The following is a 7,555-nucleotide window of genomic DNA, read 5'->3' as shown; positions in this document are numbered from 1 at the left end:
TTAGTTATTACAACGTTCAATTTTAATTAGCTAAAATGATTTTAACCAATTGGAGTAACCAGGCAATACAGTACATGCAATCAGTCACCATAATAAAATCATATTCGCTGATAAAAATTCAGTACTACTACTTTTTTTTTTTTTAATGGAAATAGACTCGAGCAGAGGTGCTGCTCAGCTACCAAGACTTTCTCGTTAGCATTTCATACACTGATTGCACTTCACATCACCCTGCAAATCCTCTTAAGGCATGCAGTAGTGTTTCCTGCCTGTGTGTGTGTGTGTGTGTGTGTGTGTGTGTGTGGGTGTGTGTGTGTGTGTGTGTGCGTGTGCGTGTGCATGTGTGTGTGTATAAGAAAGATAGAAAGAGACACAGAGAGGTATTTGTAAGCCCAGAGGACTTGCTTATCTCACCAGTACATGCATCTTTGTCTCTCCGGAGTGTTTCACTTTTCTAATTCTTAAAGAAGCAAAAACAAATAAAGTTGCACAAAAGTGACATGACATTGACAATGTCCCCGCTGTGTCGAACGGGCTAAAACAGACCTCATGCCAGATGATGCAACCTGGTCAGGGGCCTAAAGGGTGTCAAAACACCGCCTATAACTTAATAAAGTTAAGAAAAGAAAACATGGAATAGAAATGATTAGAAAGCGCTGAGAGCAAATATATCATTTGTGTGTGACAGCATAGCTATAAGTTAATCTATAGTTAGCAGCACTAACCATAGCTGTGTTTACTGGGACCTATCACAGACGACATGAGACTGATAATAGCTGAAGATAAGCGTCTTTGTTATCTATTGAAAAAGATGAATTTTATATTTTAACGTCTTAATAACCAACAGTTTATGTTAAATAAATGACCAATGATCATTCTGTACTATTAGTAGAAGATTCATGGGTTCATCCAAGTGTTTCAAAATCAATTTCCAGGTCTACACAAGACATGTTGTACACCAAAATACCAAAATAAAGCATTGTGTCAGGTATCAGCTGCAACTGATAGAGCTATTTAGGTTCAAGTATTGAGTGTTGGCAGTCCGTTGTGACATTTCTGCGTTAGTTTTGGAGGGGGTTTTAAAAATCCAAACACACACACAAACACACACACACACACACACACACACACACACACACACACACACACACACACACACACACACCATTCTTTACATCTAGGGGCAATTTTAGAAATATTTCTCAAAAAGCATAAACGTGTACTGAAATGTAAAAGCAAGCCAACAGGCAACATAGCCTTTTATTTACAGTTCTCAAACAATAAAAGATGTTTATAATAAGTTTGTTTGACCTTTTAGACAAGATTTGGAGGAGTCTGAGTAATGTTGAATTTTGTACAACTTAATATGTAATTTTATTACAACCCTGGGCGGCTGTGGCTCAGATGGTAGTTTGGGTTGTCCACTAATCATAGGGTTGGCGGTTCGATTCCCAGCCCACATGACTCTACATACCGAAGTGTCTTTGGGCTGAACTCCAAGTTGCTCCCAATGGCAGGCTAGCACCTTGCATGGCAACTCTGCTACCATTGGTGTGAGTGTGTGAATGGGTGAATGAGATGTAGAACCACTAAGGTTAAAAAAAGCACTATATAAGTGCAGACCATACCATACCAAAAACTAATACTAAACTGTATCTTTACTTGTCTTTTGGTGGTAAAGACAAATGATCTTTTATCTTATGTGTATACTTAAAAAAGACTTCATGTACATCACTGGACCTGACTGCCTTTGAGTAAAGTTTTAAAGGTATACTATATGCAACTTTATAGGTAAAAGAGACATACTAAAAGTACAAAAGATGTAGCTTGCGGGCTTGAGCTATAGAGACAAACATACTTTAGTACCTTGGTCTGACCAGCTACCAGCTGAGTTAACCATTTCTAACTTTTCACACAAGTTGGCACGAACAAATCTGTAAAAATAGAACTACAAGCTCGTCATTTCCCAACAGTTAATTCTTTTTGCATAACTCTACTTATATAAATGCCCCATTTTCTCATTCATGTATGAACAGCACACTCATGTGGTCAAATAAGTAATAACCCAAACGTTCCTATACAAAATACCAATCAATCTACTTCTGTGACTAAACATATTGTAAACATTTCTGACGTAAATTAAAGCTATTCTTTAACCCTTAAAAGAAAGAAAGAAGAAAGAAAAAAAGAAAGAAAGAACTAGCCAGATTAGCATGCATTTTTTGCTATGGCTTCTACTATCTAGCCTTATTAACACTGTCATTTCTTCACTAATAGCATTATTTTTTCAACTAAAGTGGACATTTGTTACACATGTTAAAAAAAGAAAGAAAAAAAGAATTAAAAGCTATGAATGGAAGTTACTTGGTTTTTAAACGTTAAAAGTTACTTGGTTAAAACGTTAGCAATGCTTTAACTGGATATTGCTATACTTGGTTGCGAATGAAAACTTCGACGTGGCTCATGAAACTTGTCATGGAACCGGTTTAAAGGGTTTAAAGGGTGTGGTTTTCTTTGGAGTGTGGAGGCATGAGCAGGAAAAAACACACTTCATTAACGTATATTTTTTTAATCTTATTTTATTTATTTTTTTAAACCTATGACGAGCTATATCACATTTACAGAATCAACTATGTAGCAAGACAAAATCAGTCAATGTTCCTTATGTTCACATGGTTAGATAGGTGGGAATAATATGATAAAATAAAAGACAAGGTTTGTGAGAAATTAGGGATGAGTCTATGAGAGAGGGAGGAGTTGAAAAAAGGTGGGGAAAAAGGAAGCCTTTCAGGACTTAGGTCAGGTCAGGGGTGGATTTAGTGATTTGGGGACCCTAGGCAAAATATAGGAATGGGGCCCTCATTTCAGTATTTTAACATCGATGATAAAATTTTCAGCATAAGTTATTTAGCAGTAATAGCAATAATCAGGACTGGGAACAAAACATGGCCCTGGACTTTCTGGCCCAGAGTGGCCCACAACACGCCCCATCGTAACACATTGATGTCATTGATGGCTAGATCAATTTTTAACACAAAATACTAGAATAAAAATATAACACAATACAGAAACATTAATGCATGTTAGCTAGTCAGGGGGCATCGTCTGGGTTCAGTGTAGGAGAGCTGCACCACTCAGCTGTACAACTCCTCAATCAGGACCGAAACTTTATATTTTAACAATAACATCAATCTACATCTAATCATTTTACCCCCAAAAATAGACCACTACCACTACCACTACTACAAGTACTACTAGTAATACTTCAATAATAGTATAATAATAATAATGATAATAATACATTTTATTTTCTAATATTAAAATTATGAAATTAATATTGATATTAGGCCTATACTAATAAATAAGTCTATTTCACTACAACCACTAACCAGGAGCAAACAATAAGTCACTGCATGGTACCGTAGGACAGCAACTTATGGAATTATTTAAATTTTTTCTAAATTATGGCAATATTTAAACACATTTATTTGAAGTAGCACTGAACATGAATCCACATCTGAATGGCCCACTATCATCATGTGACATTAAACTCACATATGATCATGTCTGAGAGAGAGAATAAACCCTGCTGAGAGAGTGAGAGAGAATAAACCCTGCTGAGAGAGAGAGAGAGGGAGAGAGAGAGAATAAACCCTGCTGAGAGAGAGAGAGAGAATAAACCCTGCTGAGAGAGAGAATAAACCCTGCTGAGAGAGAGAGAGAGAATAAACCCTGCTGAGAGAGAGAGAGAGAGAGAGAGAGAGAGAGAGAGAGAATGAACCCTGCTGAGAGAGAGAGAGAGAATAAACCCTGCTGAGAGAGAGAGAGAGAATAAACCCTGCTGAGAGAGAGAGAGAATAAACCCTGCTGAGAGAGAGAGAGAGAGAGAATGAACCCTGCTGAGAGAGAGAGAATAAACCCTGCTGAGAGAGAGAGAGAGAGAGAGAGAGAGAGAGAATAAACCCTGCTGAGAAAGAGAATAAACCCTGCTGAGAGAGAGAGAGAATAAACCCTGCTGAGAGAGAGAATAAACCCTGCTGAGAGAGTGAGAGAGAATAAACCCTGCTGAGAAAGAGAATAAACCCTGCTGAGAGAGAGAATAAACCCTGCTGAGAGAGAGAATAATCCCTGTTGAGAGAGAGAGAGAGAATAAACCCTGCTGAGAGAGAGAGACAGAGAGAGAGAGAATAAACCCTGCTGAGAGAGAGAAGAGAGAGAGAGAGAATAAACCCTGCTGAGAGAAAGAGAATAAACCCTGCTGAGAGAGAGAGAATAAACCCTGCTGAGAGAGAGAGAATAAACCCTGCTGAGAGAGAGAGAATAAACCCTGCTGAGAGAGAGAGAATAAACCCTGCTGAGAGAGAGAGAATAAACCCTGCTGAGAGAGAGAGAGAATAAACCCTGCTGAGAGAGAGAGAGAATAAACCCTGCTGAGAGATAATAAACCCTGCTGAGAGATAATAAACCCTGCTGAGAGAGAGAAGAGAGAGAGAGAGAGAGAGAGAGAATAAACCCTGCTGAGAAAGAGAGAGAGAGAATAATCCCTGCTGCGAGAGAGAGAATAAACCCTGCTGAGAGAGAGAGAATAAACTCTGCTGAGAGAGAGAGAGAGAGAGAGAGAGAGAATAATCCCTGCTGAGAGAGAGAATAAACCCTGCTGAGAGAGAGAGAGAGAGAATAATCCCTGCTGAGAGAGAGAGAGAGAGAATAATCCCTGCTGAGAGAGAGAATAAACCCTGCTGAGAGAGAGAGAGAGAGAGAGAGAGAGAGAGAATAATCCCTGCTGAGAGAGAGAGAATAAACCCTGCTGAGAAAGAGAGAGAGAATAATCCCTGCTGAGAGGGAGTGAGAATAAACCCTGCTGAGAGAGAGAGAGAGAATAATCCCTGCTGAGAGAGAGAATAAACCCTGCTGAGAGAGAGAGAGAATAATCCCTGCTGAGAGAGAGAGAATAATCCCTGCTGAGAGAGAGAATACGCCCTGCTGAGAGAGAGAGAGAATAAACCCTGCTGAGAAAGAGAGAGAGAGAATAAACCTTGCTGAGAGAGAGAGAGAATAATCCCTGCTGAGAGAGAGAGAGAGAGAGAGAGAGAATAATCCCTGCTGAGAGAAAGAGAATAAACCCTGCTGAGAGAGAGAGAGAGAGAATAAACCCTGCTGAGAGAGAGAGAGAATAAACCCTGCTGAGAAAAGAGAATAAACCCTGCTGAGAGAGAGAATAAACCCTGCTGAGAGAGAGAATAAACCCTGCTGAGAGAGAGAGAATAAACCCTGCTGAGAGAGAGAGAATAAACCCTGCTGAGAGAGAGAGAGAGAGAGAGAGAGAATAATCCCTGCTGAGAGAGAGAATAAACCCTGCTGAGAGAGAGAGAATAAACCCTGCTGAGAGAGAGAGAGAGAATAATCCCTGCTGAGAGAAAGAGAATAAACCCTGCTGAGAGAGAGAGAATAAACCCTGCTGAGAGAGAGAAGAGAGAGAGAGAGAATAATCCCTGCTGCGAGAGAGAGAATAAACCCTGCTGAGAGAGAATAAACTCTGCTGAGAGAAAGAGAGAGAATAATCCCTGCTGAGAGAGAGAGAATAAACCCTGCTGAGAGAGAGAATAAACCCTGCTGAGAGAGAGAGAGAGAGAGAGAATAAACCCTGCTGAGAGAGAATAAACTCTGCTGAGAGAGAGAGAGAATAATCCCTGCTGAGAGAGAGAATAAACCCTGCTGAGAGAGAGAGAAAGAGAGAGAATAAACCCTGCTGAGAGAGAATAAACTCTGCTGAGAGAGAGAGAGAATAATCCCTGCTGAGAGAGAGAATAAACCCTGCTGAGAGAGAGAATAAACCCTGCTGAGAGAGAGAGAGAGAGAATAATCCCTGCTGAGAGGGAGCGAGAATAAACCCTGCTGAGAGAGAATAAACTCTGCTGAGAGAGAGAGAGAGAATAATCCCTGCTGAGAGAGAGAGAATAATCCCTGCTGAGAGAGAGAGAGAATAATCCCTGCTGAGAGAGAGATAATAAACCCTGTTGAGAGAGAGAGAATAATCCCTGCTGAGAGAGAGATAATAAACCCTGTTGAGAGAGAGAGAGAGAATAAACTCTGCTAAGAGAGAGAGAATAATCCCTGCTGAGAGAGAGAATACGCCCTGCTGAGAGAGAGAGAGAATAAACCCTGCTGAGAAAGAGAGAGAGAGAGCGAGAGAATAATCCCTGCTGAGAGGGAGCGAGAATAAACCCTGCTGAGAGAGAGAGAGAGAGAGAATAATCCCTGCTGAGAGAGAGAGAGAATAATCCCTGCTGAGAGAGAGAATAAACCCTGCTGAGAGAGAGAGAGAGAGAGAATAATCCCTGCTGAGAGAGAGAGAGAATAATCCCTGCTGAGAGAGAGAATAAACCCTGCTGAGAGAGAGAGAGAGAGAGAGAATAATCCCTGCTGAGAGGGAGCGAGAATAAACCCTGCTGAGAGAGAGAGAGAGAGAGAGAGAGAGAGAGAGAGAGAGAGAGAGAGAGAGAGAGAGAATAATCCCTGCTGAGAGGGAGCGAGAATAAACCCTGCTGAGAGAGAGAGAGAGAGAGAGAGAGAGAGAGAGAGAGAGAGTAAACCCTGCTGAGAGAGAGAATAAACCCTGCTGAGAGAGAGAGAGAGAGAGAGAGAGAGAGAGAGAGAGAGAGAGAGAGAGAGAGAGAGAGAGAATAATCCCTGCTGAGAGAGAGAATAAACCCTGCTGAGAGGGAGCGAGAATAAACCCTGCTGAGAGAGAGAGAGAGAGAGAGAGAGAGAGAGAGAGAGAGAGAGAGAGAGAGAGAGAGTGAACCCAAAGTCTAAATCTGTTCATTAAAACACTCCACAGGCTTTGATAAACTTTTTGCTTTCCCCCTCTTTCTCTACACTACACTGCTTTCCCCCTCTTTCTCTACACTACACTGCTTTCCCCCTCTTTCTCTACACTACACTGCTTTCCCCCTCTTTCTCTACACTACACTGCTTTCCCCCTCTTTCTCTACACTACACTGCTTTCCCCCTCTTTCTCTACACTACACCGCTTTCCCCCTCTTTCTCTACACTACACTGCTTTCCCCCTCTTTCTCCACACTACACTGCTTTCCCCCTCTTTCTCTACACTACACTGCTTTCCCCCTCTTTCTCTACACTACACTGCTTTCCCCCTCTTTCTCTACACTACACTGCTTTCCCCCTCTTTCTCTACACTACACTGCTTTCCCCCTCTTTCTCTACACTACACTGCTTTCCCCCTCTTTCTCTACACTACACTGCTTTCCCCCTCTTTCTCTACACTACACTGCTTTCCCCCTCTTTCTCTACACTACACTGCTTTCCCCCTCTTTCTCTACACTACACTGCTTTCCCCCTCTTTCTCTACACTACACTGCTTTCCCCCTCTTTCTCCACACTACACTGCTTTCCCCCTCTTTCTCTACACTACACTGCTTTCCCCCTCTTTCTCTACACTACACTGCTTTCCCCCTCTTTCTCTACACTACACGTGACGTCTCCGCCGTTTGCACGAGTTGGCTCGTATCCTCCTGAATAATATTTTGGAATA

Source organism: Ictalurus punctatus, chromosome 23, assembly GCF_001660625.3.
Source record: "Ictalurus punctatus breed USDA103 chromosome 23, Coco_2.0, whole genome shotgun sequence".
In the NCBI taxonomy this organism is placed as follows: domain Eukaryota; kingdom Metazoa; phylum Chordata; class Actinopteri; order Siluriformes; family Ictaluridae; genus Ictalurus; species Ictalurus punctatus.
Note: the sequence above shows the minus strand (reverse complement) of the source record.